Source organism: Dromiciops gliroides, chromosome 1, assembly GCF_019393635.1.
Source record: "Dromiciops gliroides isolate mDroGli1 chromosome 1, mDroGli1.pri, whole genome shotgun sequence".
Classification (NCBI taxonomy): Eukaryota; Metazoa; Chordata; class Mammalia; order Microbiotheria; family Microbiotheriidae; genus Dromiciops; species Dromiciops gliroides.
The window spans coordinates 208,268,085-208,295,519 of NC_057861.1; the positions used below are offsets into that span (position 1 = coordinate 208,268,085).

A 27,435-nucleotide genomic window follows, 5' to 3' on the forward strand; every position below is an offset into this window, starting at 1 on the left:
CTTTCCCAGCTACCACTATGCATTACTAATAGCCTATATGAATTATCTTTCCCTATTAGAATGCAACCTCTCTTGTTGTTCTATTAAACTGTCATTAGCCTATTGCCTAGTATATAGTCACTAGGCTATAGTGTTTTATGTTGTTTTTATTGGGGTTGGGGGGAGTCTTCCTTTAACAGATCATATATGTAGATGTCAAAGGGTCCAACTCTTACAGTGAGGAGAGACTCCAAAAGTTTAAATGACTTGCCAAAGGTTACAAAGTGACAGAACCTAGATTTGAAACCATGTCCTTTGACTTTAAATCCGAAATCCCTTTCTCATTCTACCACATTTTTCTTCTTCCCTATTGTTTTCTTTGGCAGTAATATTCTATTCATGTACTATAATTTGCTCAGGCATTCCCTCATCAAGATGCATCAACTTTGTTTTCTGATCTTTGCTACCAATCAAAAAAGCAAACAAACAAAAGCATGCTGCTGTAAATATTCTTGGACTGCTTTTTATATATTTTCATATCTCTTCTTCTAGCCTACCTGCCTTCTCTCTATCCCTCATTTCTGTTGATGTGCTAGGTCCCAGGAGGAAAGATGATTCCATATTGAAAGTATTATATACTCCGAGTCTGAATTCTTAAGACTATATCTCATGAACCTCAACTAGTATATTTACTTTTAATAGTTAGTCATTAGACACAATTAATTCAAAGCAAAGGAATTTACTGAGGTGACATAAAAATAATACTAATAAAACATTCTTCCTATAAATTTGTGCCACATTCTCCTAAAATAAATACAGAATAAGTGGGTAGTGTAGTCACCACTTAGAATACACAAGTAGAGAGGCACACCCTTAGGGAACCAATGTGGCCAACATTATTTAAAACTCTGGCAATCCAAAGCTTCTTGGCTTTGCTCCTCTCAGTAACTTGACTTCCAAGGGACAAACAGCGTTTTTTTTCCTTGTGTCAGAAACCACACTTCTTAGAGCTATCTCCTGCATGTACTCTCTGGGCTTACTTCTTACTGGCTATGGGAGGCTGTCTCCTGCTGAACCAGAAGCTCAGATTTTTTTGGTTAGTGGTAGAAGGAAGAAGAAAAAAAATCCTTTTCTTCAAGCCAGGAAATAATCCATTGGAAAGACTTTTTTCTCTTCATATCTTTGCTGCTATAGCCACTGATCAGAACTGTTTCCTTTCTGAACTGACAGCTTAAGCAGTGATTCTCAAATTCTTTGATCTTAAAAATTGCTTAGGATCCCAAAGAGTTTTTGTTATGTGGGTTATATGCATTGATGTTTATAGTATTTAAAATTACAATGTATTATCATGAAAAAGTTTTAACCTTCAGGCCCTCCTGAAAAAGTCTTAGGTATCCTTAGGGGTTCCTGGACAAAACTGTAAGAACTATTGACTCAAAGCAAGGGTTCTTTACCTTTATTATATCATGGACAATTTTGATAATTTTGTGAAGCATATGGACTCCTCAAAATAATGTTTTTAAGATGTAGAAATAAAATACATAGAATACAATTTAAATCAATCAATTTCAAATACCAGATCCTTGGTCTCCTACCTATCCTCTGATTCCTTCAGTTTCTATAAGAAAACTGTATCATTGACAAAGGTGTAGCAAAGCATAAGCCTTTCTTAATACTTTAAGACATTATCACCCTTGTTTATATTATCTCCCTCTTAACTTATGGGATTTCATCACTTGCACTAGAGAAAAATTAATTAAGGATATCTTGATCAATTCACTCTGACTCCAAACAGCTTTTCTTTTCATCTTTATTGGGTTACATATCTATAATGTAAACTTTTTGATACTTTCCTACCATATATCCAGATTGACTTCCAGAGCAATTGGATCATTTCAAGGATCACAAACATTACATACAGATCCTTCCACAAACCCTTGAATATCAACAATCCCAAAATGTTGTCATCTTTGCAAATTTGTTGAGTTTGAAGAAAAAAACAGAATTGGTTGGATTTGAATTTTTTTAATCTTTGCTATGATAGTAGTTTGACATTCTTCTTTTGAATGTTATTACTCATGTCTTTTAGGTATTTTGAGGAAATACTCTTGGTGTTACATATTTATACTTGTTTTCTGTGTGTATGACATCAGATCAAGTGATTCTTATTACTTCCTGTTACAGGTGCATTTTTATAATGAGCATTAGGTTTTAAATTCAGGTATACAGTTTAAATAATTCTAGTGGTATTAACAATAGAGGTCCTATGCATTAGCAATATTAAATGCAAATGTAATTTAATCCAAAAAGGGAAAATTGTGAAATATATTTTTGAAAAATTTCCTTAAAAACATAGAATCACATAATGGTCAAGGTGAAAAAGATCCCAGGGATTCTTTAGTATAACATGAATTTGAAATATGAATATACTCTATGATTTAGAGTAATCAGAGAATGTAAAGATTGAGAAAATTTTCAAATTATTGTTCATTCTAACTTCAAAGGAATATCATTTCCATAATTTCTCGGTTAAAAGCAACATCACTATAAAGCTATGTGAAATTCAAATGCTCTTAAAGTATGCTCTATTGTACTTTTGAAGAAATCTTCCCAAGGCATAAAATAGAAAGGCAAGAAAAATTTATCTTGAAGATGTATAAGAATCAATTAAACTAGCTCTTAGGTTCAAAGAATATTGGTTAGTCTAAAAAAAGATCATAAAGTGCTTCCACTGTATCTATCCTACCTATCCCCAAATCCTCAACTCCCTTTCTCCCATCAATTCCATTTATCCTACTTCCTTCAACTGTACCCTTTTCTCTCAGCAACTGCCAAAGAACATTCCAATTTTAATTGTTATTGTTTTATGACTCTTAAATAAGCAAACTTTCTAATCTGCTAAGATACATGCTGTATAATATAAACAAAGTGAAAAAGTTGAAAGTGAGGGGAAAAAAAGCAATAGGGATTCCTCATCTTAGTTGCATTTCCCCATTTGTTATTATTTTGCTTCAGATTCCCTGAATTTGAGAGTTAGAAAGGAAACTGAGGTCCATCAAGGTGAAGATACTCATTCAAGAACATATAGGAAGTAAATTGCAAAAGCTAGAGTTGAACCAGGTTCTCTTACTGAAAAGCTGGGAATCTTTCTACTTTACCACATTGCCTGTTGAGGAAGGTTTCTTTCTTTCTTCCTTTCTTCCTTCCTTCCTTCCTTCCTTTCTTCCTTCCTTCCTTCCTTCCTTCCTTCCTTCCTTTCTCTCTCTCTCTCTCTCTCTCTCTCTCTCTCTCTCTCTCTCTCTCTCTCTCTCTCTCTATATTTTTTTGTGGGGCAATGAGGGCAAAGTGACTTGCCCAGGGTCACATAACTAGTAAGTGTGAAGTATACGAGGCTGGATTTGAACTCAGGTCCTCCTGAATCCAGGGCTGCTGCTTTATTCACTGCTTCATCTAGCTGACCCCTCTTTGAATTTTTTATTTTTTTCAAGGAAGATTTCTAAAGAAATTCTCATCCTCATATTTCCCGTCCAATACAGATCAAACTCCTTGAAAATGTCTACACTAGCTTCCTCAACTTCCTCTTCGTTCCTCTGTAAACTGCTTTCAGATCTCATCATTCAACTGAAACTGGTCTCTCTAAAGTTACAAATATGATCTAAATCCTAAATTGTATATATTTATGTATGCATGCATTCATATGCATACATAAACAAATACACATACATGTACACACATACACACACATATATATACATATATATACATAGCTATATTTATAAATAAAATGTTTCTCCTTTGAACTTCTCACATTATCAATATCTATTAAATCTTTCAAACTTGATTTCCTGTCCAAACTCAACATTTTCAAAATTTTACTCCTTAGCTTTCTTCCCAAATCCTTCCATTTCAAATTTTCCTTATGTCTGCCAAAGGCAGCAACATCCTTCTAGTCTTCCAGCTTCCTAACCTTAGCATTATCCTAGGCTTAACACTCTCCTACAACCCACATACACAGTCATTTGCCAAATCTTGACATTTCTACATCCATAACATGTCTTGCATCCTACCCTTCCCCCCCAAAAAAAGCTACCAACATAGTCTAGGACCTCACACTTCTTGCACAGTTCCTTGCAACATCCTTTTAATTTCTCTCCCTGACTAGTCTATCCTTAATCTACTGACAAAGTGATTTTCTTTAAGTCCTGATTTGACCATATAACTCTTCTGTCAATCAAATGTAATGGTTTCCTATAACCTCTATGATAAAATATACAATTTGCTTTTAAAGTCCTACATGACTTGCCCCCAACAGATCTTTCCAGGCTCCTGGACATGACTCCCTCACCTGCACTGTGTTATACAACCAAACTGGGCTTCATTATATTCTTTACATAAAACACTTCATCTCCTGTCTCCATGCCTTTATACTGGCAGTCTTCCATGTCTGGGAATATACTCCCTTCATTCCTTTTTATCAGGGAGTCCCTCTCTTCCTTTAAGACACAGTTTAAACACTGTCAGTAATAAGAAACTTTAATTATTTACCTTATCTTCCCCTGATCTACTCGTGTTTCCTATCAAACTCTCTTGTAGGTAATTAGGTATGTAGTTATAAATTTATATTTTATATTTATGAGAAGGTAAGACAATAAGCATTTAATATAGTCTATACTCTGTGCCAGGCACAATGCTAAGTGTTTTACAAATATTAGCACATATGATTTTCAAAACAACCCTGCAAGGTAGATGCTGCTATTATACCCACTTTATAATAGACAAAAAAATTCTGAAATAGAGATTAAGTGAATTGGCCAGCAACACATAGCTAGCAAGTATCTGAGGATGGATTTGAACTTAGTTCTTCCTGACTACAGACCTAACTCTCTATCCACTGCACCATCTGCTACCTCATTACATGTATATCTACATCTGCACATGCACCTACATGTATTCATATGTGCACATAGTATGTACATACACATGTACATGTAAATGTAATGCACATGTGCATATGAATACACATGCATGTATTTTTTCTCTCTAATTTCTCTCTTTTTATGGGTAAGCATTATTCCATTCTTTGTACTTGTATTTCCATTACCTAGAACAGTGCCTGAAACATGGTTGGCACTTAATAAATGCTTGTTGATTGAATGAAAAAAATCCCCATTATAACATACACAAGTGGTTATCCAATCTTTCCTTGAAGCCTTATAAGGAAGAGGTACCCATTATCTATCAAAACAGCTTTTTTCTTTTTGAGTTGCTAAATGTTAGGAGGTTTTTTTCTTGATATCTAGCCCACCACACCTTTGTTTATTCCCACTGGAAATAAGTTAAAAAACTCAAATCCTTCTTCCACATAACAGTGCTTCAAATACTTGAATATAGCTACCATAGAGGAGCAGGTAGGTGGCACAATGGATAAAGCACTGGTCTTGGATTCAGGAGGACCTGAGTTCAAATCTGGCCTCAGACACTTGACACTAGCTGTGTGACCCTGGACAAGTCACTTAACCCTCATTGCCTCCCCCCCCCCAAAATTTGATTAAAAAAAGAAAGAGAAGATAGCTACCATGTTCCAACTGATTATCGTCTTCTTCAAGTTAGTCATAATTCCTCCAACTAATCCCTATATAACTTGAAATTCAGGATATTTAGAAACATTTTGTTTGATTTCCTATGTATGTTATTATTTCAAGTTAGTGGGAAGAACACTAGCTATAGAGTCAGAGGAGCTGGGTTCATCTCTCACCTTTGCTACAAACTATTTGTGTGACTTTGGTCAAGTCACAATGTACCTGCTTTTCATTTCTGTTATCTGAAAAATGAGAAGATTAAATTAGATGGCCTCTGCCTCTGACTTGTAATCCAATTTTAGATTTATATTACATTATATGTTTTTTTCTTAAAATGTGGTCCACACTACATTTTTTTTAACTTTTTGAGGTGAAAGAACAGAAATCTCTGAAAATAGAAAGGAAATAGAAATCTCACTATTTAAATTTTAAATACAGATATGTATATCTGTACCTTGGTTATGTAAAGTGATTTCTATTTATTTACTCATCTTCAGTTTAATAAATGTGAATTTGGACATTTGACAAGAGAAGAATATGAAACAGGAAGGGAAAATTATTGTTCCTTTTCCAGAGAAAACTATAAAACAAAATGGTTTTCAAGTAACCTGTAGCAAATCCATCCAAGATTATATATTCTTAAATTTTATGTTTATAGAATAAGCATTTCCATATAGTACAATAAAAAGCTGATAGCACAAGAAATTGCAAATCTATGATGTGCAACTTAAATTATCAGGTAAATTTTTCCCTCTCTCGCTCCCCACCTGGCCTAGAAATATCTACCATTAGATACAAATTGGTATATAGATGTAAAATTATTCTATATATATACATCTACTCATCAGTTTTTTCTCTGGATGCAGATATGTCTTTTTCATATGTGCTTTATAGTTAATTTCAGTATTTATAATAGTCAAAATAACTTATTTACTCAAAGTAGTTCTTAAAACCCATAAATATGGGAATGGCTGAGAAAGTTGTAGTAGATGATGTGATGGAAGATGACTGTGATATAAGAAATGATGAGGTCAATGATTTTAGAAAAAAAACCATGGAAACACTTATATGAAATAACGATGGGCAAAATGAACAGGGTTTCAAAACGGTTTGAACATATACATATCTCAGATTGAACATATCTCAGAATTTAGGAGAAATAATTAGAAAAAAAGAAATAAAATCAAGCAAAATTTGTTAAATACTATATGCCAGGCAATGAGCTAAGTGAAGAAGATAGGAAAAACAAAACAAAACAAAAATATTCTACGTTCAAGATGATTGCATTTTAAATCAGGGGAAAATATACACATATGTGTCTATACTAAAGTGTATGTGTATGTACACATACATTAGATGTACATAAACATATTATATATTCTCTCTACCCATATATGTGTGTGTACACACATGTATATTATCTCTCTGTCTCCCTCTATTTCTCTCTCTTTCACTGACTATGTGGGTCTGTCATTATGTCTGTCTGTGTCTCCAAAATGTTCTACATTTATCTTGGATATGTATACACATGCAAGATGAATATAAAATAAATGCATAGAAAACCTCCTGGAAGAAGGGGGAAGAAACATTTATTAAATGCCTACTATGTGCCAGGCACCATGCTAAATATTTTCATAAATATAATTTTTTGAGGAAATGATAATTGAGCTTAATATTAAGGGATTACAAGAGCTAGAAGTTGGGAGCAAGAGCATTCCATGCATGAGAAAGAGCAAGTGTAAAGGCACCAATGGGGGAGATGGAATGAGGTATATGAGGAAAAGAATGTAGGCCATTGTGGATGCATTGTAAAGGGTATGGGAATCCATAGAATACAAGGACATGTATAAGGCAGGAATGGGGTATGTCATGAAGAGCTTTAAATTCCAAAAGAATGATTTTATATTTGGTCTTGAGGTTAATAGGTAGCTACTGGTGTTTACTACAACTAGTGTTTACTATAATACAATAGATCATATTGTTCATATCCATAATTTAGCAAACAGAAAACAGGGGCACCTGTGTATGTTAGGATATGATATAGTGCTCAAAGTGTAAAGAATTAATTGTTATTTGAGGTTTTATGCCTTGGTGTGTACTGGCCTGGGCTCCACAAACCACACGGTGCTCCACCCACTGGTTGTAGCCATTGCCATGGTGCTGGCACCTCACGTAATCACCACTCGCCGACGCCTACATGGACCTGGCAAAATTATAATGATTGGAAGCCTAGTGAGGGCAGTCATGTGACTGTCAGAGTGGCCATCCCATTGGCTGGGGCTGTGTGGGGTTTTTCTGGGATTGGGGGAGAAGAATTGAGCATTCTAGGTGGACACTGGAACAACAGGTGTTCTGCTGCATATTCTCAGCTGATTCCTGGGTGGTGGTTACAGGTTGTATAATTTCCCTTTCCCCATTTTATTTTCTTTCCCTTGATCCCACTGATCCTGTTTGTGTGTGTATGTGTGTGTGTGGTTTTTTTAAAGTTTGTTCTTGTTAAAATAAATCCTATTCTGTTTTGAGGAAGGATGCCAGTCTCCTTCCTTGCCCCAATATTGCAGCGAGCCGCTTAGCTAACACTCCCCAATTAAAAACTGGTCCCTACAGTTTTTGGCAAGTCAACCAGGAGTTGATTAACCTAGTGAATTTCTTTAACCCACCCCCTTCCCCTTATTTGGCCATGAGCCAACTAACCTGGGGGACCTTCTTGTCTCTCCCCCACTGCCCCCTTAGGCAATCTCCCTTGCTCTTAAAAAACCTTAGCATTTATCTTGCTGGTCAGAGAAAAGCCAATTCATTTTGAACTGCACCATGATTGAATATTTGGCTCCCCTCTTGTATATTCTAATTGGCATATTTTGGGATAGCATATTGTCCCAATTTAAACTGTTGGCCTGCTCAATACTTATTCATGGCATTGCTGGTTTCCTCCTCACAAATACAGTAAAAAATCTTTGGAACAATGCTATGGGAGAGTTTTTCTTTCCCACTGAGCATATATACAATATTACTGGAAGCATTACAACTAAATTAGAACTTTACTGTATCACTATCACTATAGCTCAAATGGTTATAAATTTTATTCTCGTTATTGTCATTATTGCAATGTGGTATTTTTTCCAAAAAAGCTGTAAAGAGAGGAAGAGATATGACCATAGTAGACCATGTGTTCAGAGGGATACCAGTACAGGTCCCTCTATTGGAGATGGCCTGAGTTCAGAAACAGATTTAGACCAGTCTTTAGAATCAGATCAACAGAATCTGCTTCCCCTACAGAATGTTACAGCCCGCAGGGGAGCACAGCATAAAGTATATAGCCCATTCAGTCCAAAGGATCTGTGTGCATGGAAGAAACTTATACCTAGGTTTGATCAGAATCCGAAGTCAGTAATTTCACAGTTAAGGTCTATATTTAATACATATCAACCCACTTGGGCCAATATCACTTGTCTTATGGAAATTATACTATCCCCAAGTGAAATTGCAGATATTGTCACAGCAGGAAATTCCTTGGTGGCCTCTGGGGAAACATTACCAGAGTGGCTTCTCTAGGAGTCAAACTGGGATTATAATGATCCACAGCAATTCTAAGAATTAAAAAGTGCTAGGGACATGCTACTGAAAGGAATGGAATCCTGTTCTAAGAAATCTGACAACTGGCAAAAATTTTTAAAACTCACTCAGGAGCCTAATGAACAACCTAATGGATTTTATTATAGACTTTGTGAAGCTGCTAGGCAATTTACAAGACTGGACCCGCTAGACTCAAAAGACTCCTATATTGTATATAATACATTTGTATATCAATCATTGCCAGAAATCTGTAAATTTTTTATGACACAGTGTCCAGGCTGGAAAGATATGGCTATAGAAAGGCTTAAAGAAATTGCCACCTATATCTTTGAGGCGAATGAAGACAATACAGCTAAGCAAAGCATTCTGGCACCAGCACTTGCAGGTCAGGCATTTAAAGGTCAGTACAAAACCCCTAAGGTGTGTCAGTACTGTGAAAAACAAGGACACTCATTGCGAGAATGTAGAATTAGAAAGTAAGAAATGAGGGTCTGGAATATTTTTCAGGAGAAACCAGAATAATTATGGAAATTTTTACCAGAAAGGAAACAACCAAGATAATTACAGATCTTATTAAAACCAGAATCAGTATAATCGTAGACCCTATCAGGGAGGTACAGAGGGACAGAATCAGAATCGTGGTAACCCTAGAATCCCTTGGAGGGAGACACAGGACTGGTGGTGTCCAGGGCAGGAGTGGAAAATAAATACAGAAAGCTTTACTTTTCCAGATCCTGAATATTTGAACCCTCTTGTACCAATCCATTCACCTCCCAAGAGTAACGAACCCCATGTGACCCTCAAAGTTGGGGACACGTATTATGATTGTCTGTTAGATACAAGAGCTTCTAAATCAGTCTTAGTGTGTAAACCAGAACCTGGATGCAATGCTATTGGATCTTTAAATGTCGTAGGAGTCTCAGGTAAGGCCCAAAGAGTGGCAGAATTAACCCCTTGCATGGTATCTATGGGGCCTTTAACTGTAGAACATTCATTTTTACTTATGCCCGATGCCCCTATAAATTTATTAGGTTGTGATCTCCTTTGTAAACTTAGAGCAATCATATCTTGTGCTCCAGATGGGGCTGTCTCTCTGTGTTTGCCCGAGGATACTGTTCATTTATTACCAATTTTGATTGCAGACGCTCAAGGAGCAGTACGGGATACATCCAGAAACCCCTCTGACATTCCTGAGTCCCTATGGGCCTCATCCTCTACTGAAGTGGGGCTCCTTAAATCTGCTATGCCTGTTACTATTAAAGTTAAAGGGGGACCACCTCCATCCATTTCACAGTATCCATTGTCTAAAGAAGCTATAGAAGGGATCACCCTTATAATTAAGGCTCTGAAAAGTCAGGGTATTATTGTCCCATGCCATCATTCTTCATGTAATACTCCCATTTTTCCATTTAAAAAACCCAAGCCTGGCCCATATAGCAAACCTGTTTATCATTTTGTACAAGATCTTAGAGCTATTAACAATTATGTTATTCCTAGACATGCTATAGTCCCTAATCCTGCCACCATAGTTTCTTCAATCCCATGTGAGGCTACATGCTTCACAGTGGTAGACCTCTGCTCTGCATTTTTCTCTATACCAGTGCATGAGGACTTCCAGTATTTATTTGCCTTTACCTGGAAAAATACACAGTGGACCTGGACTAGACTCCCACAGGGATTTGTGGACAGTCCTACATTATTTTCTCAAATTTTACAATAGGACCTGGCCTCTATTATTTTTAAAGGTTCCACTTTAGCGCAGTATGTTGATGATTTACTTTTAGCCTCCCCTGATGCTGACCCCTGTCAGGAAGACAGCCGCAATTTATTATTAGAACTATACAAGAGAGGCCACAAGGTCTCTAAGTCAAAGGTACAATGGTGTTTACCTCAGGTAGAATATTTGGGCTTCATTCTGTCTGCTGGAACTCACTCTGTCTCTCGTAAGTGAGTCCAGGCTATTCCACAACTTGCTGTTCCCTCTACTAAGAAGTAGTTAAGGGCCATTCTGGGAGCAGCTGGGTATTGCAGACAATGGATACCCTCTTTTGGTGAAATTACTAAGCCTCTTATAGGTCTAACCAAAAATTCTGTCCCAGAACCTTTACAGCTGGATTCCCAGCATCTCTCAGCTATAACAGAATTGAAGCGGACATTGTTATCAGCACCTGCACTAGGACTCCCAGATTACAGTAAGCCTTTTACTCTTTTTGTGGATGAACAGAAGGGAGCAGCTTCTGGGGTCCTGACTCAGTCACTGGGACCTGTCTAGCATCCAATAGCTTATTATTCGAGCCAACTAGATTCTGTGGCCTCTGGGGTGCCACTCTGCCTCAGGGCAGTGGCGGCTATAGCCCTTTTGGTAGAAAAAGCCTCTGATTTGGTCCTAGGTAATCCTCTTATAATACAATGTCCCCACGAAGTAGAGGCCCTCTTACTATGCCATAGAACACAAGCCTTTTCAGACCAAAGACTGGCTAAATATGAAGTAACCCTGCTAGGTCATAAAAATATCAAACGCTGTACATTCCTTAACCCAGCAACACTGCTCCCTAACTTACCACTCTTGGGGGAGCCATTGCATGACTGTGCCTCTTTAGTTGATATGGCTGAGAAACCCCATGATGACCTTTTGGACCTTTAGAGAACTCTGATATTGTCCTCTATACAGATGGTTCTTTGTTTATGAAAGATTGCACCCATTTCCCTGGGGCTGCTGTAGTTTCTGATTATGATATTATCTGGGCAGCTTTTCTGCCTTCACATTTTAGTGCACGAGCTTCTGAACTTGTGGCTCTTAAAGCCTGTAACATAGCCAAAGGGAAGTGCGCTACCGTTTATACTGACTCCAGATATGCCTTCGTTGTATGCCATGCTGTAGGCATGCTTTGGCTACAGAGGGGCTTTCTAACATCCTCTGGCAAAGCTATTGCTAATGGAGACCTTATCAAGGACCTCCTATCTGCCCTGAAACTTCCCTCTGCTCTAGAAATTGTACATTGTCCTGCCCACACAGGGAATAGTGATCCTGTTTCAATGGGGAATGCACAAGCTGATTCAGCAGCTATGCTTGCTGCTTTAGAAGACCCTGAGCATGTATTTAACCTCTCACCTTCTGAGGATGTTTCTCTCCACCTAATTTATGATGATTCTGAAGTAGAAAGGTGGAAAAAGAGATTCAAGGCTAAACAGATCAATGGAGTCTGGATGTCTTCGGAGGGAAAACCACTTCTCCCTTGGAAATTCTATCACCAGGTATGCCTCTCTATTCATAAGAAAGGCCATTTTGGCACACAAGGCATTGTGGACTCAGTTAGAAAGACCTGGTTAGCACCAGGTATAACTAACATAGCATCTCAAATCTCCTTGGGCTGCTCCACATGTCAGTCTTACAATCAACATGCTTTCCATGCTAAAGCATATGGAGGGCGCCCTTTGGCATATACACCTTTTGAACATCTACAAATTGACTTTATTTCTATGCCCAAAGCAGGACAATATAAATTTTGCCTTGTTATTGTTGACCAGCCCACTCAATGGGTGGAGGCTTTTCCTGCCCCATGAGCAACTGCTGGCTTTGTGGCCAAAACTCTCCTTAAAGAGATTGTTCCTTGCTTTGGACTACCAGCATACATTGACTCTGATAGAGGTACACATTTTACAGATTCAATTCTCTCCCAGATTTATTCTTTCTTGGGAGTAACTCCTAGATTTCATATTCCTTACCACCCTCAAAGCTCAGGCCAAGTTGAACGTATGAATAAAGAGCTTAAGAGCATGATTGGCAAATTATGTACTGAAACCCATTTGAAACGGCCTGATGTTCTACCCTTGACATTATTCTATCTGCACAGTAGACGAAAAGGTAAACTCCATATATCTCCTTATGAGATGCTTTTTGTTTGCCCTCCTATCCAAGCTAAAACTTTTTCCCCAGTCTATACATCACTGGTGGGAAGTGATACTTCTGTTGCCTCCTATATACAGGAACTACAAAGTAGGCTACATGAACTCCATGAAGCAGGAGTTGCTGTACAAGCTGGTCCTTTAGACTTTTCCTTGCATGATTTAAGTCCTGGAGACAATGTATATATTAAGAATTTTCAGTGGACCAGTGGGACCCAGTCTGCTTTGGAGGGACCTTTTCAGGTATTAGTGACAACTCCTACTGCTATTAAAATTGGAGAAAAAGAATCTTGGATTCATTGTTCCCATGTGAAGTCCACACCATTTGTGGGTAAAGTAATTTCAGATAAAATTCAACCAGCTGCTAAAGAGCAAAGAAACCAAACAGAGTACAAGGGTAATAGACAGTTCCAATTTGCAAGCATTATCACTCAGTTGCAAACCCTGGGACTCAAACTCCGTAAGGTATCAGGAAATGGAAATTGTCTTTTCAGAGCCCTCAGAGACCAGTTAGAAGGTCATTCCAAAAACCATCTCAAACACAGACAAGAAACTGCTAATTATATGCTCAGTCACAAAGAAGACTTTAGGTCTTTTATAGAAACAGATATTCCCTTTGAAGAATATGTTGCTGATTTGAAAAAAGCTGGTACTTGTGCTGGGAACAACGCCATTGTAGCCTTTGCCAAACATAACCAACTGAATGTAATCATTATGTCTATAAGATAAAATGATATTACCCTTTCATCATTACTTAATAAGTCTAATCTTTATGGAAACATACACAAAATGTCAATTATTTATATTCACAAATGTTAGTCCTAATAGTATTTTCCAAAAAGTGACCTTTTAATTTTAATAGGGACAATGGATATTCCTAAAATATGTGGAACCATTAAAATATCAAACACTTAATCCATGTACATTTATTCATATTACCAACATTAATATTTCAGTGAATAACCTGTAATTTTTAATTCATTTAGTTGAAGTTTTTAGTGTGCTAATTCATTAACAACTTTTAATAACAACATGCTCCCAGCTGACTCACCTCTAAATTTAATAGTGTTTCTGATAATAAAGTTAAAATCAGGCAACAATAAGCTCACATGAGATTCAACAGATACAAAGAAATGACTAAACATGTTAGTATCATGCTTTATTTACAATACTTTATCTGGATTTTTGCTTTCAGTGGTTTGCCTACTAAATGATCTTAAATTATAGCTGATGAAGGAGAGATTAGAATATTAAATCTGAGAGAGGGAGTGGATGATTTACAAACTTCTGAGTGCAATGAAGCAAGATGAAATTGGGGAATGAGCATTGTATCACTCATTGGAAGACCTTGCTCTGAATCCTACCTTGGACTTTGAATGTAAGCAAGGCACTCAAATTTGTTGAAGCTAAATTGTTTCATCTCTTTTGTGGGGTCAAAGCTTGTTCTATATTCTGAATTTCAGTTTCCTCTTCCATAAAGTAGCAGCATCATTATTTGTATTGTGTTTCTCAAAGATTTTTTACAAAATCACTTTGTACACCTCAAAGTACCATATAACTAGTTGTTATTACCATTTCTGTTGTGTGAATTGAAAGAGAACAAAAGCCTGCAGAAAGGGTAGACCATTACACAGAAGCTCTAAATATCAAACTTATGATTTATTTAGATTAATTTGAAAATAAGTCATAGTCAGCAGCCCAAAGTACTTTTTTTTCTTAGCAATGAAATATAGCAGAAAATAAAGTACTAGCTTTTGCTCATTTATTTTTTATTGGAAAGATACACCAAGGTACATAGAAAGTCTATTTAAAATGGCATGATTTAAATGTTTCACTAAATGACTGCAGGGGTCTTTATGGAATTTTTCATCTTCTCTAAATTTTTTTGTTCTATGAAAGTGGAATTAGTTGTGCAGAAAGAATAGTAAAATAGAATACAGTTACATTTTTAGAAATTTGAAAATTTTTTAAAAATTATCATTCTTTTTAATCAGACAGAATGAATCATCTTAAAAATTCTTCAATAAATAAATGGTCATAAAGAAAATGAAGCTTTATACACCAGTTTCTGTCCAAGGTACAGAGGACATCTTCCCAAAGGAAGATGGAATTTTCCAGCATTGTCTCTACAGCACCCTCTTCCCAAAATATGAACTCACTAATCTAGAAGGTCATAATGATGGGAGACACATGAACCGAGAATCAGAGCCAGAAACTGCTTTGAATAAAATGTATTCTTATTTGAAATCTCTACATGAGGCAGGCATTATTATTGATTCCTTTCTTTAAAGAAATAAAAGCTTAGCATCATCATTCCCTAAAGACAATGATGTTCATAGTCCATAAGCTTTGTGACAGAATTAGCCTAGAGTGAATAAACTCATATATCCCTCAACAATAAAGTGACTATTGTTCCTCTGACAGTTAGGAGTATACTATAAGGAAAAATACAAGAATGAAATTAAATGGGTAAAAACTACTTATATAAAGGATAAATACACAGTAATGTGGCCTCAACTGAATTTCAAATGACCAATATGTATTTTGCAAAGGGGTACCTAATGATCGAAGAGATCTTCTTGAGATTTCACAGGGTTATCATTATCAGGCTTGGCAGACTACGTAGATTCTCATCATTCACCAGTTAACATTACTGTCAACCAGAAGCCTGGCCTCATATGGCTCTATAATGAGTCTCTGAAATTTCTGAAAGGCACACACAGTGTTTATTTCTACACTAGGGGCAGAAGGCATGGTTGAATGTGTTTTGTTGAATAGTTTCAACCCTAGAAATAGGGCAGAAAATAGTATTACCATAATAAATTATTGCTTTCTCAAACATCTGGGAAGAATTTAACATACTTTATGGATTTCAAAAATTGAACTTGTCATTATAAAAAGGCTATGTTTAAAATACCTTTTCAGGTATTATTGACAACTCCTACTGCCATTAAAATTGGTGAAAAAGACTCTTGGATTCATCATTATCTTTAGGGAATGAATATTAATATAATTGATATAGTGTTGAACTAGAAGTCAGAAGATTTAGATTCTATTAATGGATTCACTGACAATTATATCTGTAATGCTAACTAATCACTTTACCTCTTTGTGGACTTGGCTTTTGTGAGATTTAAAATTGGATAAGTCCACAAAGAGGTAAAGTGACTAGTTAGCATTACAGATATAATTGTCAGTGAGTCCATGGATAGAATACTATGTCAATTATATTAGACTATATTAGCAATTAAAGAATTAAAATAATACCACATTACAGTCACTAGCATTAGGGAGGTAGAATCTCTGACATGTGAATTAGAATCTTTTAGCATTCATATTACATCTTCTGACCTTGTGATTAATTAATCAGCCCCAGGAGGGAAAAAAAAGAGTGCACAAATTGGTTGAAGATGACTAGTTTCTAAACATGTAATAAAGTTGCTTTGGTTCTCAGTAAACAAGTCAAATGTTTCTGTTTTCTAAAGGAATATTATTTAAAATCACACTATTGCCAACTTTTTAAATGATTAGACCAAAATCTTCACGAACATAAAATATGATCCTTACTGTACTTTCTCAAAAAAAAAAAATAACACCATCTTTTATTCCTAATCAAGCTCTCAAAAGCTATATTTCAAATGCTCAATAATAGACAGTATTCATAGATAGGTTGCATTATCTTGATACTTATATTAAAAAAGGAAGATTAACATCTTTGCCCAGAACTCAGTTAAATGAAGTTTCATGGATGAAAAACAAGATCGGCATAACTAATGCTTATTTACAGTGTCAGGAACTGTCATATATCTCATATAAAACTAAATTACTAGTTTTAAGCCTTTTATTATCTTACCTTATTTTTCCAATTTACAGTTTAGTTACTTGATTGAGGTACATATCTCAATTCAGCACATTGCTGAAAGGAAATCATTAATATTTGTGGGAACAAAATTTCCAGTAGCACTGTGGGAATCTAAATAAGCTCTCAGCATACAATAGATTGCTACATAATTTTCAGCAATTCAAGAACAAACACCTTTGAAATTCTCACTCCAAAAGGAAAAATTATTTGCCAAATATATGATTATTTTCCATATCCTTGAGTTGTTTGGACAATAATAGATTATGAAGAGAAAATCCTTTTAATTCTAAATTCTATTACTTCTTCTTGCTTTAATATGAGAAAATTAAGAAAAAACCACCAGACAGACATTCATGACCAATTCAACTGGGAACTTCCTACAAGTTGTAATTCTATTGAATAGCTTTGCTTTATAACTCCTTTAGACTAGGTACATTTAGTGAAATCAGTACTCTTTGTTTCTCTAAGGAGGATATCAATAACATCTTGTACTTTACCACACCTTTTAAAAAAATCTTTCAAATTGCTGAAAGTGTTATACAATGTTTTCCTAATAAGCTTCCTGTGAGGTTGTATCAAGTACAATATTTGGTTTGGACTTGTGATTTCTTCCATGTGGAGGACTCTTGGCTTAGGGAGTACATGTACCAATGCATATTTATCACTTAAAAAGGTATACCTATATGTAAAACATGAAAGTGAGTCACAAAAAGATTGTGACTAAGAAAATTACAGGTAGACTCAACAGTGGGAACATTAAGAGAATTAAAATCTTCTTACTTTTAGTTGATTTCTATTTCTATTAAATTTATTAATATAATTACCAATCTATAGTTTCATCTAGTTACCAGGACGGTGAGAGTTTAAGCAACATACCCATGATCTCATAGTCAAAATGTGTTAGAAACATGATTTAAATCCAGGTCTTCCTCACTCCAAAGTAAGGGCTACAAACCTCTTTTATTTTATTTATTTATTTTTTGAGAGACAGAAAACTGAACTATTTTATTGCAGAACCTTGAGAAGCTGGTGGACCAGATGCCAATTGTGAGGTCTTTGCCAAAGACTCCCTGTGGAGAGAGCCCAGAGTCCAGAGCTGGTTCTGTGCAGGCTCCAGCTTCAAAGCTGGGACAGAAGGTTGGGGGCAAGGCTGCAGGTGAGATCTGTTCCATCTTTCTCCACATTCAGAGCTTTCACACCACCATCCTGCACCACCATGGAGAACTCTTCAGAAGATGATTCCCAAACAGGGGTACAAGGAAGTCAACCAGTAGCAGCCCAGTTGTCTTAGCAAAGGCCCCTGTGGGGTCAGCCAGCAGCTGAACCTTGCCCCAAGCTTTTTGTGAGTGACCCCACTCACTGACCACAAAGACATCATTGACACTGAGGCAGGCCACCACCTGGGCCTCCTTGGACTTCAGAGCATCAGCCTGCTCCACAAATTCAGGCAGGTGGGTCTTGGGATAGCCTGGTGTGAAAGCTCCAGGGACTCCAAAGAGCACCCCCTTCTTGCTTTTGAAAAGCTCTGCCACGTTCACCTTGCCCGGGTCTCCCTCAAATACCTCCACAGATGGAAGGGCATCACTCACCTTGATTAGAGCCATGGCTGCAGGGCTGCTGTGCAGGGTCTAAACTGATGCGACCAAGAAGTTCTGGACCATGGTGGCAGCTCCTGATGCCCCTTTAAGTGTGGGCCCCGGGCTGAGGGTGAGCAGCCCCACCAGCACCATCCCCACCTGACTCCGAGGGTACAAACTTCTTTATACCTACTATACCAACCATGAACATTTAATAAATGGTAAAACTGAGGAATATTATTACTACTTTAATCTTATCTTTTATTTAATTTTCATAGTTGTCATAATTGGTAAAGATGGTTATCTCATCACCCAGAAAAATTTAGGACACTTTCTTAATGTGCCATGCTTTGGCTATCTTTAAAAATAACTCAAACTTAATAAAAGATCTATTGGCTTCATATTTGAGTGGAAGACAATCTTAATATTTGGATTTAGTTCCAGTTCAACTGTTTTAGAAAATAAATCACTTTATTTCCAATTTGAATTGGTTCACTGGGTTTTTCACTTTTCACTTTAATTTTACTTTTAATAAATCTAGAGAAAGAAATAATATTGGGGCTAGATCTAACAGTGAATTGGGTTTCAGTTTCTGCTTTATGTACAACTAAGAAAATGGACAACATGTTCATCTATAATGAGGCATTTGATTTTCCCATTTTAGGCTTCATACACAACATGGATTGGCAGAGCTGATTCATGTTTATCTCTTCTTATATCTATAAGATCATTATCAGACTGCATAGATCAAGCTTCTTAATGATAAAAATAGAAAGAAACAGCAGAATTTGATGATATTCTATGTGGACAGTATCTTGTTTACAAAAACGTATGTGTAGATAAATTAAGATAATGTACCACATATTTCCCTTCATGGAACAACATGCAACCTGAGTACTCTCCTCAAACAGAGAGATTCTCAAGTGATGACAATTGCAGGGACCTGTACTGGAAAACCATATGGAATGTTTTCACTTTTTTATAGCCCATACATTTTTATCTTTCTTTCTCTCTCATCCCCACCACCTCCCCATAGGCATAGCTGGATTTTGAGAAAATAGCTGCTATTTTTACCTTACTATGTCTTTTATCCATAAATGAAAGGTCTGTGATTTCATTGATGGGTAATGAAGATTTCAATGAGGCACCTAAGTGAAGGGCTAGATAAAGCACTGGGCATGCAGTTAGGAAGACCAGAGTTCAAATACTGCCTCAGCCACTTACTAGATGTGTGACTCTGGGCAAATCACTTAACCTCTGTCTGTCTCAGTTTCTTTAGTACCTACCTACCTGGCTGAGGTTGTTGTGAAAACCGAGATAATATTTGCAAAGATATCTATAAAGTGTTTAGCAGAGTGTCTCCCACATAGTAGAAAGTCAATAAATCCTTGTTTCTTTCCTTCCTGATATTAGTTTTTTAGTCTTAGTTACCTATGCCTTCTTCCCCTGTTCAATCACACATCTAATAGATTCAGAGACTGGACTAGCAACAAAGTCTTCCTTATGACCAGTATAGCATTATTCCACTACTCCTTGTGGCATGTTTCACTGGAAAGAGCAAGACAACCTGAATTTGCCTCTGACTTCAGCTTTTGGAGCAGTAACTAAATCACTTTGAAGCTGATATATTTATATAAAACATATACTAAATATATATACATTTGTATCAGTATCTGCCATATATAATATATACTACTTTCCAGAAAATATGCATTGAATATATCTTTGGGAGGCAGTGAAACTTTTTTGTTATATTTTTTTATAATCATATCAAAATTTTCTTAATGTTTTTGTAAAACTCATTGTTTTTACTTTAGAAAGTTTTAGTTTTATTTGGAACAATAAACTCACAATATCTAACTAAACCTTGATATGGATTTTTCATAGACATGATATAGAGAAGAACACTAATTCTAGTTTACTATTGTGGGCCAGATTCTTCAATTCTTCAATTGTTTTCTTCACCAATGAAAAGTTGATATGTAGCATTACATTTTTGTACTGACTTTATAAATTTGAAACACCTAAGATATGGCTTTATAGGTGCTATTAAAATTAAGAATGTTTAAATGTACACTGTCCAGTATTTGGATCTTAAAAGGCTTTTTCAAAATAACTTACTGGAAGTACATAGAAATCAAAGATAAAGGATACATATTCATCACTGTGTCTTATGTGTTGAGTAACTTTGCTATGCAAAAACTGAGGTAAATAGCTGCAGTTGCCCTTGGGTACATTTCAAAGAGTATGATATTTTCAATAAGTAAAAGAAAGGTGTCTATAAAAATAGTTGGCTCAATCTTCAAGAATTTTGTGGATTTAGCTTAACTGATATATTATTAATGAAATCACGTCAAATATTTTTGATTAGTTAAGAATATTTGACCTCTATGTTTTCAAGATGGTCATAGATCTTATTTTTAAGTCTGTCCACATTTTGAATATGTTTTTCAGCCCAGGTTGTAGACACTGAGCTACTATCATTTCAGAGTGGGTCACCTGAACTAGGGAGGTATATAGTGGGGTGGTAGGCAAGTATTAGAGTCAGACAGGCCAGAGGAAAGCAGCAGATAGGCTAGGCCTAGTCAGGATCCACATCCAGACTGGGAATAATTAGTTAGAATGTAGGAAGCAAAGAGATCAGGCAGTCAGAAGAATCAGGAATATAGAGGATAGGGAAAGATAAGGTCTGTAATTGTAGAATGCATTGAAAAGAAAAGAAATTAAAACAGAAGAGGCAGAGATCATAATCAAATTATTTGGGAAGATGACAGCTTTTTCCTTTGCCAAAGAAATTTTTTTTCTCACTCAAATTGAAATCTATTGCTTGATGGGGCGGGTTGAGGTTCTGTAGGGAAAGTAAATTGGAACATGAGATTAAGATGTGTGTGATGCAAAAGCAGAAAAGTCCTTGAAGTTACAGAATCAGATTCTAGTCGCAGCTCTACTACTAACTGGTTGTGTAATCTGTCATTTCATCTCACTGGGTCTGTTTTCTCTTCTATAAAACAGGGGAAACGTTGTACATTGCAAGCCTTCATAGATTAAAGGTCAATGAGCTTCACTTTGATTTCTGACAAGAATCTAGAATATATATATATATATATTATATTTAATAATATATATTATGTTTAACAATATATATAAATATATATATATATATTATTAAAGCTTGAATTGGGAATAGTTTGAATAGGAAAGGTGAACATAAATAGCATGGCTTCATCAGGCAATGTTAACAATTTCTTTTGACATCGTTAGAAGATGAGTAGATTAGAGATTCTACATTTTCTCTTTCCTTCTAATGTCACCAGCTGTTACCACAATCAAGCAGTAAGGACAGCTGATATACTCAGTAAAGCAGGACCAGTGAGTAGATTTATAGGCAGTGTATAAAAAGACAACCTAAAATTCTGGGTTGTGAATTTATTCGCTGGCCCACTCTACTGAAATGGTACAGCTATGCACTAGAAGTAGGAAAAGAAAATCAGACAGGTGGGGACTTTCAGTGGACTAGTAAAGGGATTCTGAATGACATTCTGGAGTGATTTTCTCTGTGTGTCTGTTTGTGTTCCCTTATGTTATTTTTACTTCTAAGGAAAGCTAGGACACAGGACTGTGTTGAAAGCCACCTGAAGTCATAGGGATAGAAAGTACTCTATGGTTGGGGAAAAAGATTTTTTTTTTTAAAGTTCTGTGGAAACTATGTTTTTGATAAAATCTCCAAACCCTCTTCATATTTTGAGGGATAATTGTGTCAAAGGGATTCCTGGTTCATCTAGTACAATGCTACCAGAATTGTTTATTAAATATCACATTTATTATAATTATCCCCCACCTCAATACCCATTCTAATTCTATATTGTCTATAAGGTTCATCCAATAAACTAGCTCAGTTTCTGGTTTTTGCTTCAACTGTATTATTTGTTGAACAGCCACCCTTGATCTGACATTGATCCAATCCTTTTGGCCTAGAGAAAAGTCACAAGACTTTCTTTAAAAAAGTTTTATTGATGTGTTAGTTTTTGCATTGCAAATATTTACAAATCATCTTCACTCCATGAGATCTCTTTTGTAACAAAGAAAAATAAACAAAACTAAAAATAAAATGACCTCATCTGAAAGTGAATGCAACATTCCACATAGTCCAAACTCTACTTTTAAAAATTGTTTTCCAAATCAACACAAATCTCCTTTCTCTCCTTCCAACCTCCACTTCATTAAACACAGGAAACAAAAGTAAATTTTTGAAGTAAATCTACATTGTCAAGCAAAGAAAAAAAATCCTTGATTGGCAGTATACAAATATGCATGATATGTCTTATTTTGTACCCTAAATTTATCATTTCTCTCAGGGCTAGCATATGTTTCATCATTGGTCCTCTGGAATCATAGGTAGTCATTATATTGATCATAGTTCTTACAGTTTTCTTTTCAGTGTTGTTGTTACTCTATAAATTGTTCTCTTGACAATGCTCATTAGACTTTTCAAAATTAATTTTTAAAAGTCTAAAAAATTATCCATTTTTATAATATTGATTTTGTAATATGAATTGTTGTTCTGTATCTGCCTATATCAATCTACATCAACTCATGCAAGTTTAGTTCCAATAAACTATTTCCTCTTTTTTTTTTAAAGCAAAATAGTATATAACATGACGTTCATACATCATGACTTATTCAGCCATTTCTCAATGGATGGATATCTTTTTAATTTCTGTTTTTTTCCACCACTGAAAGAGATACTATAAATATTTTTGTATATCTAGGACTTTTTCTATTTTTCAAAAAATTGTTTTGGATAGGCAAAACAGAGATTCAAGAGAACATTTGATGTTTATTAGCTTTTTGCATATAACTATAAATTTCTCTCCAGAATAATTGCACACATTCAGAGATATACCAACAGAGCATAAATGTGACTGATTTCCTATAGCCCCTCCAACAGTGATCATTTTTTGGTCATCTTTAGTTGATATTTTTGGGCTCTTTAAGAATATTATCAATGATGAGAATATGGATTACAGAAAAAGCTGGAAAGATATGAACTGATGCTGAGTGAAATAAGTGGAACCAGGAGAATATTGTACAGAGTACAACATTTTGTAATGATCAACTATGATCAACATAACTCTTTTCAGCAAGATAATTCCAAAGGACTCATCATGGAAAATGCTCTCCACATCCAGAAAAAATAAGTGTGGAATCTAGATGCTGAATGAACCACACACTTTCTACTTTTTTTGTTTTTTTTATTTTTTGAGGTTTCCCCTTTTGTTCTGATTCTTCTTTCACAGCATGACTAATGTAGAAATATGTTTAATGTGATTGTACATATATAACCTATACCAGATTATTTGCTATCTTGAGGATGGGGGAAGGAAGGGGAAAAATTTGGAACTAAAAATCTTTTAAAAATAAATGTTGAAAACTATTTCTACATGTAACTAGAAAATAATAAAATACTTTTATGATAAAAAATAACATTGTCATGTCAGCAAAAAGTGACAATTTTGTTTCTTCACCTGTGTTTATTCTTTTCTTTTTCTTGTGTTGTTAGTATACCTAGGATTTCTAATGCTCTATCAAATAAAAGTGGTGAAAATGTATAGCCTTATTTCACTCCTGCTATATTTGTGGGAGGGGAAGGAGTCTCATTTATTTTCCTTACACATAATGTAAGCACTGAGTATTCTATAACTTTTTTTCATTTTAATAAAATATGCATTGTATTAATATGTTTTCTAGTGTTTATTTCAACAAAATGAGAATTGTATTTTGTGAAAAGTTTTTGTGCATCTCTTAATGTAGTCATATGTTATTTGTTTATTATATTATTAATACAGTTAAATGTGTTTCAAGTTTTCCTAATATGAAAATAATCTTGCATTCCAGGTATTAATTGAACTACTCAGATTGTAAAATATTTGTATGATTTCACTTGTATAATTGATTAATACTGCTTTCCTTTTCAATGGTTGGCAGAGGGCTGGAGGAACGTTGAGAATTGAGGACCCCAAATTTTAAAAATATTTGTCAAAAATATACATGTATTTTATCTTAGCAAATATTATATGCATAATATATAAAGAGTAAAATATTATATATAGAGAGATATAGATATAGATGTAGATATGGATATGGATATGGATATGGATATGGATATGGATATGGATATGGATATGGATATGGATATGGATATGGTGACCCCTGGAATAGATAAGATAAGATATCCAATGTATAATAGTGGGTCCTTTTTTTTTTTTACCACTTTTGCTAATATTTTCCTTAAAATTTTTGCATCAATGATCAGATTGTCCTGAAGTATTTTAACTCTAGAAATTAATTTATAGATTAGTCAATTGCTTCCTCTGAAATTGGATTGTTTAAATTCTCTAATTCTTCATTTAAATTGAGTATTTTACATATTTTTTCAAATATTTATTTCCTTTAAGTTTTCAGTTATATTGGTTTATGCTTGAGCAAAATATTTTCCAATAATATCCTTTATTTCTTCTTTATTTTTTATGTTTCCTCTTTTTGATACTAGTAGTTTGGGTTTCTTCTTTGTTTTATTTTTTTAAACCTTGTATTTTTTAAAAATCATCTTCTAATTTCCTTTATTATATTAATAGGGTGTTTTTGGTTTTTTTTTCAATTGTGTTAATCTCTTCTTTGATTTTCAGGATATCTATGTTGGTGATTTTTTTCTTACCAATAAATCCAAATGTCTGCCACTATTACTATTATACTTCTTTTTCCTAATCTCCCAAACCATAGAAAACAATGAAGTCTTCTGCTATGAATTCATCTGTTTTCACTTTTGTAAAGCCAAAACAACAACAACAAAAGGTTTGCACCTTACTCAAGTTTCTTAAAATCTGTTGAAGGGCAAACAATAAGTCATTCCTCAAATTGTTTATGGGGACCAAGGATGGGGGGTAGGGGCCCAGAAGAAAAGAGAACTTGAATGTTGTCATTAATCTGCTTCCTGTGGTGGGTAGGTATAGTAAGGTAGAGTGGAGAAAGAATTTAGACTGCCATCTGGTAAGTTTCTATTTTAAATTATTATTTTTGGTAATAAAGAACAGAACTTCAAAGCATCTATGCTACACTTGCTACTTCAAATGTGGTCAGCACCCTCTAAAATCAGATCCCTGGACAAAATATGGGTTACCCCATTAGCAATCTTTAAGAGACATATTTCAGGATGTAAAGGGGGTACAAGTCAGATTTCTTAGAACTCAAAAGACAATAGATAGTGAGGAAATAAAGATGTAAAAAACTATAAAGCATTGCAGCTGCAAAAGGATAGAAAAAGATAGTTTTTATCCCAGATCAGGTAAAAAAATATAAATACTAGTTATTTTTTCTTAAGCTTTGAAGAGATCTAAGCATGCTTCTAGGCAAATAAGGGAGAGCTGGTGGCGAAGGCAAGCATGTTCATAAATGTGAAAGAACAATTGTGATATAAAAGATCATATTAGAGGTGGGAAGGAATGGAATTGTGGGCATGGGAATTAGCCTTTGTGGGGATACTTTGCTTTTGCCTGAAGGAAAGAGATTAGAGTGGATGATCACGTATGACCACCATTTCCCTGTGTTTCTAGTGTTACCTTTTATGCAATTTTATGGTTTAGGTGATAAATCAACCTGGAAAGAGTTACCCTTTCTTTCTACTGTCCAAGATTTATTCATTCATTCAAAAATATTATTAATCATGCAGGACACATTTTAGCCATTTATAGAAAATGATTAATAAATTGTATTTTTTTTAAAAGATAAGTAATAGTAGCAAAACTAAATAGAGTGACCTTGGACATTAGTTTCTTTTCTTTTTTTTTGTGAGGCAATTGGGGTTAAGTGACTTGCCCAGGGTCACACAGCCAGTAAGTGTTAAGTGTCTGAGGCTGAATTTGAACTCAGGTATTCCTGATTCCAGGGCTGGTGCTCTCTCCACTGCGCCATCTAGCTGTCCTGGACATTAGTTTCTAATGCTCATTAGGTAAAAATGGAATTTAAATTAATTGTTTAAAATAAATCTGTTACAAAGAGTCTATTCAACTTGATTAAATAAGGTCTGTTTTGAATTAAAAGCTGAGTAGTATTTAAGCAGAAAATCTAAGTGATCCATTTCTATTTGTCATGTTGGTGCTCAACATTCTCTTTGTAAAAGATGCTACCAGCCTGATGGCAATGGTTTACAAAATAAACTCTGGGACAAATGTATGAGTCTAATAACAATGAGTAAGAAGATGAAAACAATATGGGAATGAGAAATGTTAAGAAAAAATGGGCATTTTCATTACACTAGGGAACATAATGCAATATCCTTTCAAAATAAAACTATAGCCTACTGGAAAATACACTTTTTAAAAAAACTTTTTCATTCATCCTATAACCAGCAGCAAACATACAATTCCTGAATGGCATTACTGATTATTTTTACCTTTGTTATTCTTTCTTCATTTAGCCTCCACAAAATATTAGTTTTTGTCTATAGTGCTTGTGAGGTAAAGTTCAGAAGAAAAACATAAAAATGCAGTAATTGATATCTTTGATAATTAGTAATGATCACTTACTGTAATAAATAATGGTGATAATGGTGATAACTCACATTTATATAGCACTTACTATTTGCCAGGCACTGTGCTAAATGTTTTATAATTATTAACTCATTTGATTGTCACAAAAACCCTGAGAGGTAGTTGCTATTATTATCCTTATTTTCCCAATGAGGCTTCTGAGGCAAGCAGAGGCTAAATGACTTTCAGAGGGTCAGATAGCTAGTAAGTGTCTGAGGCCACATTTGAATTCAGATCTTCCTGACTTCGGATTCTGTGCTATATCCACTGTGCCACCTTTGCAATTATATTAGATACTTGGTAATAAATTTCTTCAGATATTTAGTTTCTGCTTTAAGGATTAAGGTAAACTTGAAAAGGTTACCTCTATAGTT

At 35.1% G+C, this 27,435-nt stretch overlaps 1 protein-coding gene and 1 pseudogene across 1 annotated transcript in view; both read right to left on the reverse strand.

Moving 5' to 3' along the window:
• Nucleotides 1-27,435, reverse strand: part of DOK6 (docking protein 6) — a 718,344-nt gene that overhangs the window by 629,383 nt on the left and 61,526 nt on the right. The window lies entirely within an intron of this gene.
• On the reverse strand, nucleotides 18,019-18,629 carry LOC122743009 (annotated as a pseudogene).